This window comes from Hyalella azteca, unplaced genomic scaffold (assembly GCF_000764305.2).
Source record: "Hyalella azteca isolate HAZT.00-mixed unplaced genomic scaffold, Hazt_2.0.2 contig8433, whole genome shotgun sequence".
Taxonomy (NCBI): domain Eukaryota; kingdom Metazoa; phylum Arthropoda; class Malacostraca; order Amphipoda; family Hyalellidae; genus Hyalella; species Hyalella azteca.
This window is the reverse complement of record NW_025938527.1, coordinates 337,864-347,597: the sequence shown is the minus strand read 5'-3', so window position 1 is coordinate 347,597 and position 9,734 is coordinate 337,864. Positions and strand designations below refer to the sequence as shown.

Sequence of the window (9,734 nt, the reverse complement as noted above, 5' to 3'; positions counted from 1 at the left end):
TTGAAAGGTTATCACGAACGACGATCCACTGCGCCACTCGGGTGCAAATCCGGATTGAGCTGTGTCCTGGCATTTCCTTCGCACAAGATGTCTGAATGATTTAATTCCAGATTCTGTGGTTCAGAAATATTTTTACGAAATACATGTATGGCTGCTTAATAAATTTACTTCATCTGATCCCTACTTGTTTACCACATCTTGTCATGGCCTTAAATTCGGCATTAACTCGTACAAAACTACGATTTCTGTTGCAATGATTTACTATTGCGGATAAAATACACGATGTGACGTAAGTCTATGTATTGCATGAACGTGGCATCAAGATAGACCAGTCCTTCCCCTTTATTAATTAAGGGATATCGTGCAATCAAACTTCCTGCACTCGTGCCCTAAATCTTGAATCCCTTCCAAGCTCATAATGTGGCTCTGTGGATTTGCTCCAGAAGCCGAACGAATATTAGAACAATCAGCTGTGCGCAAGTTGTTGCTGCGTTCCTGCCTCTTCCTTATTCTGGCCTTCGTCTGCCATTGACTTCGCGGCATTCGCTTCGGCAGCCTTGTTTAGACTTTAGAGTTTAGTGAGAGAAGCGACATTGGTGGGTGAGGTTGTGTCCCTGTCAAGAGGCAGACGAGTTTAGTGTGCATGTCGCAGCAGTTGCTTTGTTTAGCTTCGCCACTGTAACTGATACTAAGGAGGATAGCATATCGACGCTGAAATCTTATTCGTTACTTATTTCCATGTCTGACTATCGTTGCAGTCGCAGTAAACAAAGGTTCTTTCGTCATTAAAGAGTCAAGTGAGTTTGGATGTGTATGTTTGTTGCAAACATTGACTGAATAAACCCTAGTTTTATTTATTTGTTAACAGTTTGTATCAAATCTAGGGTTTGAAATGGAATATATTTTACTCAAACCTCTATAAGTAAAAAAATTATTGTTTATAATCTAACAGGGCTAATATAAGTTGTTCAAGCATGAACTTATGATCAATACTTGCAATGTTGTGTTGAGACGCTTGCTATGAATCTCACGATGTTAGTGCTTGGTTTTGGTTGCACCACTCAATGTCTTCCGTCTTCATCTTTATGTCACGTGCGTAAATTCTGGAATCTCTGTATTTGCAACTTCATGATCAAGTCTCCGTTCAGAAATTCAGAATTGTCCGTACTCCGTAGTCCGTAGCACTTGATAGCTGGAAAATAACTCGCAATTATCCCAGCGTATGAGAGCTGGCAGAATAATAACCATATATTTTGAAAATCATGCATTTATGGAAGGATATTCAACATATTTTCGGGATAGCTACATAGATTTTACATGACATAGGTTTTACGTGGTCAGAACCATAGGGTTTTTCTGACACATGAGCTTCCAGGTCATGAGCTAAAAGCACTAGCCTACCTACATATTACTAATGGGAGCACCGTAACGAGTGGTGACTGGTGAGTGAAGTGTACATCCCTGTAAATCGAAGTATCCTAACACTATGTCAAGGTAATGGCATGTTAATCACAGCAGGGTGACCGAGTGACTGAAGTTTAGAGCACCAGAATTAGAGCAGTGGGTTGTTGGTTCCATACCACAACCAACTGTATAATGTTCTGATAGAAATCGGTAAGGTGGCCGGGTAGTTCAGGCCAAGTTTAAATTGAAACAGTGAGTTGCGTGTGCGAGACCCGCAACCAGCGGTAAAAATTCGGCGATTTTCAGAATCCGCAAAAGACCTAGTGGACTAACTGCCACGCTGACAACACTTTCACTAATGCCAATTAATTACAGTATACTGTTGTTGGCTTTTATTGTGGTGTGTATTGTGTTTGTGGATTGAAGCAGGTTAACGGGACCAACATGATTTTTCAATCTCGATGATTATCCATCCTGTCCAACGCCAATTCGTGCTGCTAGTTTAAAATAAAGCAAACATTTTCAAGGATGGAAGTTAGATAAAAGAATATTTCATGCGCCACTACTTGCATACAATAACAGAGTAAAATAAGTTTCTAAATAACGAAGTGTTTCGTTTGCAATCTGTCTCTCTTCACACAATAAGTTAATAATAAAAAGTTATCCCAGCATTCTATCTGCAATGAGACAGTTTTGCACTAAACCACTTCAGCGAACGGGGCTACAATAATTGTCTGTACATTGTAACTGTAATAACTGTCCCTAAAAAAAACAATATTAAAAAAGTTACAGTGAGGTATAATGAATACGGATGTGCAGTGCATTCCAATTGTCGAGTGTATTTTTACTTCTTGTCCCCTACTGTAAATAATCCACGAAGAACCCTGTAAAGAATAAACATCCGATTACATCCTGAACCACGTATCCTAATCACGAGTTCGCACAAATCACTGTTGAACATGACATCAAAGTTCTACATCAATCAAGCGAATTAATCATACATTTGACTCTTCAACTCCTATCAATTTTGCATCTGTCGTGCAAATGTGGTTATCAGAAATTCCAGCAAGCTTTCTCCTTCCACTAACTGCGCATCAATGGTTACTTCAGCAAACTGGAAGGTGCGAGTGTTTCCAGTCTAGAATTCAGTCAGCATATCTAGTTTCAAAGCTTTGACATCGGCTGTTCTGTTCATTGTTTTCGGGTGTCCGCAATTATATCAATTGCCTACAATGAATATATAGTTGTCTAAATAGCAACGAAATTTAAAAATTCCTTCATATGTTGCGCTCTATCAGTTGCTTATGATGCGCGCCAAACACTTAGGGCAACTACTGATATTAAATTTTTCTGCCGCCTAATTAATAAATATTTGTAATTCAAGTTTCTCTGCCACACGCCCACATGAAATATCAAAGTTGACAATTCAATTTCAGATTGTTGCGAAGTACATTCGCATCCATCGGTCAAATCGTTTCATACAATATTCAAGTTGGGCTCGTGGCAAAGAACAATCAAATTTTAATCTTGGAAATTTGGTGCAAAAGATATATTTTATGATGTAAATAATACGGTACCGGTACCGGGTTTTATAGTTTACGTAAGCTTTAGCCTTAGTTATCAGTCAAACATCTCCTTTCGATTTCTGTGCAAGAACTTGTGAACTGCCGAGTTCAACACATCTGTATTAACTAGGTAATCAATTGGGCGCCAAAGAGCTTGACATAAGTGGCCACGTTTCCTTGTGTACACCACAAAAATATCAAGGTCGACAATGGTCTGGGACGAAAATAGTCGCTGTCCCGTTATCTCGTTCCAGCCATAGACCGCAGCGCAATCGCCTTCTGCCGCGAGGTCGCTCACATCAGCAGGGACCAGCTGTTCGACGTTCTGGAGTGCGTAGTTCGTCGCGATTCTATTCTTTTATTGCGTCGCACAAGTCATCAAATATGATCATATGTGGCCGCTATTTGTTTTCTCGAGCTAGAGTCTTTAACGTGATTACGCTATATTTCAATGGAAAGTCCTGTATATTTACTTGATTTTTCACAATGAATTAGATGCCCTTGTTTGAAGGTCGGCTCCGAAATTTACGTTTATGTACATTCAAAGGGAATTTTTAAATAATATAAATTATTTCGGGGGCGCATATTTCCAATCGTTAGACTATATGGTTATAATCCTATTGGGTGTGATCGTAGTTGTAGCTTGGCAACTATGCAACTATTGATAGGTTAATTTTTGGAAACAGTTTTTCTGCTATCTTTTCGTGCCATTCGCACATATTAGGGCAGGACGACTTGTTTGCGTAATCGCTGCTAGCTCAGTTCCCTTGGTTGTATCCAAATTGTATGGGTAATGGCGTTAATTAATGCCTGGCGGTAGCTACATTATCACAATTATGAATATTCTATATTTATAATGAAATTGATGATTTTCTATGACTAGTGACAACCAAATGAGCATTGCGGCCTAAACCTAGTAAAAATAACCTCATCAAAATTAAACTAGAACTCTTACTTTCTACTCTGTTTCAAATGCTGAACTTGAATTCCACCATGTAATGACTAACACGACTTGCAGTGGCGGGCGGTGAATTCAAATTCCGTCGGTAGGGACGAGTCAGCAACGTGCGTACGTGACCTTGAGTGTGGCGAGCCCTGCCAGTATAGCCTTCGCCTTTGCTTACGTGCGCTGTAGCCCGCGCCCACGATGCATCATGTTCATGTACGCAGTGGCCTCAGTGAACTGTAGTTCTTCACGCGCCTACGATGCATCATGTTCATGTATGCAGTGGCCTCAGTGAACTGTAGTTCTTCACGCGCCTACGATGCATCTTGTTCATGCACGCAGTGGCCTCAGTGAACTGTAGTTCTTCACGCGCCTACGATGTATCTTGTTCATGTACGCAGTGGCCTCAGTGAACTGTAGTTATTCACGCACCCAAGATGCATCATGTTCATGTTCGCAGTGGCCGCAATGAACTGTGTAGTTCTTCACGCGCCCATGATGCATCATGTTTGTAGTGGCCTCAGTGAACTGTAGTTCTTCACGCACCCATGATACATTCTGTTCATGTTCGCAGTGGCCTCAGTGAACGGTGTAGTTCTTCACGCGCTCATGATGCATAAGTTCGCAGAGGCATCAGTGAACGGTGTAGTTCTTCCGTCTTCGCTCCGCTTGTGTAATTCTTTCATCTCGTCTATGATAAAAGACAACGGTGACCCTTATCCAGGGATCATCTTTTACAGGGTTTGGCAGCGCTCACAAAGGTTTAACTTTTAGCTGTTTAAATTAAGCCTTTGCATTTTTGATTGGATGATTGCCCACAAGAGGATTGCGATATTTGCGCTGTACTTTTCATACAAATTCCAACAAGCGTACGAATACCGGTGCACGACTGAACGGTAGTTTACCGGTGTACGACTAAACGGTAGGTCTTCTGTAAAATAATAATCACTCAGTTTGAAAGATGACATCGGATAAATGACGGCCCCCATTGTCAATGCATTCAGATAGTCGATGTTCAACTCGCTGACGCATATTGACGGGTATGTTGGCGATGGCTTGGCATATGTTGTTCTTCAAATGAGGTAGGGTCGTTGGGCAGTCATTGTAAACAATCGATTTAAGATACCCTATTACAAATCACACGGAGCCAAACCGGGGAATACAGCCCGCCAAAGAAAGTCACCTCTCAAGGTGAGAGGCGCTTTGCAATATGTTGTCCCAGAAGATCCATTGATCACCTATACGGATGAAGCGCACGGTGTGGGCCGTGGCTCCATCCCGTTGTAATCGAGCTTACCTGACATTGGGTCGCCTGCCGAAGACCACCACTGCCCTGGATGTAATGGACCATCATGAATCATGCCTTCCGGAACGTAGCCTTCAACACTTCTGGACAATCATATCTAGGCCGTGCGTCGAACCAGCCCTCGGTCGAACGACCATTCGTCGAAGGACGATCAAATTTGAAACAGAACTATGCTATCTGAAACCTAACCTCAGATGCGGTGAACGTAAAATTACATAATTTAACGATGGCCGGAAGTCATATTCGATCCGCGGCCTGGTGATGCACGGCAGGTTTTATGCAAGGCCGGAGGACAAAGCCGAGTGGTTCACGGCTGATTGGTGGATGTCCGGAGAGAGCCAAGGCGTTTGATTCAGGGCTTATTAGTTCATAAAATTGGTGGTGCACGGCTGCGCTCCCCTGCCGTTCATTTCAGCCAGTTTTAGGCAAAAAAGTCAATTGCGTGTAGCGAGCTGCAGTCACCGTTACTGCGCGTTCGTTTTCCTCAAAGAAGTAAGGGCCAGTTATGCCGACTTTAGACACCATACACCACACAGTTAAACGTTCACAATGAATTGGCCGCTGATGGAGTTCACGTGGATTGTTATCACTCCAATAACGCATGTTTTGCTTGTTTACGCTGCCGGAAATGTAAAAGTAAGCCTCATCACTAAAGGAAACGTGACACGAGTTCTCAAAAAGCGTTTCACATGCATTTCCACGAGCAATAATGACGTTTTCGCTGTGTTTTTTTTTTTTTTTTTGTGCCACAGACAATTTGCAGGGATGAAATTGTAGTTCTTTGTGGAGTATTCGTATCAAACTGCTATTCGAAATCCCCAGAATAGCAGCCCCTCAGGGGGGATTTCTGACGGGTGTCTGTGCGCGTCAGAAGTCCTATGGGATTTCGCGTTCCTAGGGGGATTGTTCCTGAGCGCCCCACCGCTGAACTCGCGGTGTCTGACTGTAGGTCTCAGTTGTGGGGTTAAGTTTATTATGTAGGTAGGATTCCTTACATTTCCCTTCTGTGTCTCTCTCGTGCGGGCGGCCAACGTCCCGTGTAAGCGACCTCTTGTTCGAATGTCTTCGTTTCTGTTGCTTTTCACCTGTCCCTCCTTGTCACTTCGACTCTTTGAGATGCTAACGCTGCTTCTTTCGAGCCAGCTTCAGCGGGCTGGACAATTGAGACCTTCCGCCCCTTGTGGGTGATGAATAATTGAGACCTTCCACCTCTATGGTGATGTTCATCTTGACTTTCGGTGCGAGATAGCTAAATAGCTGAAGCGCTAGTAAACAAAAAATAGCTTTGGCCACTAAACTAAACTAAACTAAACTAAACCCAGAATAGCAGCGTGTTTACTGGAGAACGCAGAAACATCTCTCTAACTGTCAACGTTTTCGGGTGTTGTTGGAGTCCGCTGATTACCGGAACCTCTTGCATTTATACTTCCACTTGCCCTAAATGTGTTTACCCACATAAAATCGATTTCCGATCAGGAACCCGACCTGAATGACGAATGCGGAACCTAGTACGGAATACTCGTCGAATAGCGATGATGGAACGGCCATTAGAAAAGGTCGCCTCAACAGCAAACGCACGCTGCTCACTTGTCCAATGCATAGTGGCAACTGAAAAGACAGGAGACAAAACTTCATGACATTGCCTTTCATATGAAATACTAATTGCCCTTTTCCTACAACACCTGGCTGCTTAGCGCGAAGTACAAAACGGGAAGTTTTCGTGAATCACCCTGTATTTATGTGATTTAACGGAAGAAAGAACAATACGCTTCGCTTTTCTTGTAATTTTTACATTTAATTTGAATTCTTCTGACTTATGCCAACGTTTGAAATTAATTTTTTGTAAAGGAATTTGATTACAAATATTGATACATAATGAGCGATGGATATTATGTACAATTTTTGCAAGCCATCCCTAAGGAAGTGCGGTAAGCGTGAAGTGTATGCGTGTTGAAACCCAACTGCATATACTTATCGGGATACAACCAATTCTGTGAGACCCACGTGAGCTTTTAAGCTGTTATTAAGGTGGAAAAAACACTCTGTAAATGCGCAAATCAAAAGCAGTGGAAAAATTCAAATATTTTATTCAATTGCATTTCTGAAATTTAATTAATTTTTAACATCGAAAATATCATTTGCCCAAACTTTTAGTTAGCTTAAAGAAGAGACGGGGAATGAAATTGAAGTTATATGCGCGACAACGTTCAAAATGAATACCCGTAACTCAAGTAAGAAGCACTCATAGAAACAACAACGACTAAAGAACACGTAAACTCTCTGGCGCATCCCATGACCTCAGCAAAATGAACAATTGATTCCCCTAGGTATTGAATGAAATTTTATTTCGAGAACTAATTTCATATACATCATTCAATCCATCACACGGCTCGCACTGATTATCCAAATCAGATTTTGATGCACAGATATTCGGAAAAATTCGAACATGATCACATTGACGTTTTGCAAAGGCGTAAATAGCATTTCTAACCACTGGCAATCGACTGCCGACATTTAACTACCCATTGCACTGCGCAAAATAATTCACCCGTGCACACTAACACACGCAGTCCTGATGATTATGAGATATTATAAAATAACTTGTCGGACAATTTTACGGCTGCATTCGCCGCTGGTCTCACGGCCGGTCTCTAAATTTAATGACCAAGGAATATCTGTCAAAATAATGATCGGATCTTGATGAAACTTGGTACACGTATTCATTAGAACCCAACGGTGAAGTTTAGCTCGTAACAATTTTTTACATTTTTGCCTTCTTTCGCGATTTTTTTTCATTTCACCTTCATTAACAGTAATAGGGGCCAAAATTCGCAGTGACCAAGACATTTCTTCTAAACTATTGAACAGATTTGAATAAAATTTTGAATACACATTACTAACCATCCAACGGAAGTGGAAGCCCAACTGAAACACAGCAATTTGCACTTTAATTATCTGCAATAAAGTTCGAATTATTCATAAAAATGTTTATTTTGATAATTCAATAATTCGCTTGATTCTGACGTCTTGAGAATCGGCGACAGACCTATTCTTCAATGCCGAAGATACTATACTATACTATTGATACGTTCAACAGTGGATTTGGTGTATTGCCGTATAACTGACTTCGAAGGAGAAATCGAAAAAATGTTTAGGAGCTAAACATATCACCGGTAGATTCTTATAAATACGTGTACGAAGTTACATTGAACTCCGTTCATTAATTTGGGTTTGGTAGATGTATCTTGGTCACTGCAAATTTGAAAATCGGCCTCAGAAATGCCGGTTGATTCTCGGTCTAGTCGTATTTCTCGCAAACGAAGGCAAAATCGAAAAAAGGCTATCAGCTAAACATAACCGTTGGGTGGTTAGGAATGTACATTCAAGGGGTTCCGTAGAGTAGCCGTAATACGATCAATAATTTGAAGAATCGGATAAGATGAGCTGTTAACGATAAGTAGTTAAATAGGCACAGGCCTCAGTAAAATTGAGAAAGTTTTATAGATAGTATAGTTTTTTTTTCGCGTCGATAATCCTGAAATGCTAAAATCTAGTGGAAACATTTCATTAACATTTGTTCATTACTTCAACGAAAACACACTAAAAGATTCTCAAGACACATGCATTCTAGTAATATACTGTAACGTGTGGCTCGAAGAACCACTTTCTGATCAGGTATGAAAGTTATTTTTCTGCAGAAACATGTATTCTAGAATTTACTGATAAGGTTCCACTAAGAGAGGGTACGGAAAACACTCGAAATAGCTTCAAACTAAAAATAGATGACATTTTCATTCAGAATATTCCAAAAACTTCTAAGTTATTAGAACATTTCCTTTACATAAAAAAAACTTCCCAAAAATCTGTAACCATTACTATCGCGGTGTATTGCCAATAATTATTCTAGTTATGAATTTCATGCAGATCTGTTCTGAATAGTGGGAATTGAAGCTGATTAGTTGCGGAAAAGTTGCGTTTTATTCAAAAAATTAATGTTGAAAAAATCTCCCATTTTTAAGTTGAAACTCCCTGAAGCGTTTTAACGATAGTGACGGCAATCGATATCAGAATTGCATCTCTAAAATCGACCATAAATGCTCGATAATATTCAGATTTAGGGATTGCTGTGGCCAAATGAGATGCTCAACTTAATGAAAATGTTCTTCGTGCCATGTCTAACGATCCAGCTGCATGGATCTAGGCATTATCTTCTTGAAAGATTGCGTCGCCCCACTCCCCCGCAAACTGTGCTTCAATCATTGGATGAATTTGGATTGGATTCAATCATTCTCATCAACGATGAGAAATCATTATTCTGCCGGATTTTCATGAAATAGAACCCCAGATTATCATAGATCCCCCGCTATTTATACGGCTGGCAAGAGGCATGTCGGTACTAAATGTCTTTTGGCTGTCTCCTAAGGGAAACTCGACCAGAGGTTAGAAATAAGATAAACGATGATTCGTCAGAGAAAGTCACATTTTTTCACTGCTCAAGCTCAAGGGACCAATT

The 9,734-nt window shown here is 40.8% G+C and overlaps 1 protein-coding gene across 3 annotated transcripts in view; it reads left to right on the top strand.

Annotated features, from left to right (window-relative positions):
- Positions 1-574: 574 nt before the first annotated feature.
- Positions 575-9,734, top strand: part of LOC108672431 (rho-related BTB domain-containing protein 2) — a 29,316-nt gene continuing 20,156 nt past the window's right edge. For all 3 annotated transcript variants that reach the window (XM_018160094.2, XM_018160092.2, XM_018160093.2), the window contains exon 1: positions 575-797. The gene's annotated coding sequence lies outside the window, so the exon portion shown is untranslated. The remainder of the gene's footprint in view (positions 798-9,734) is intronic.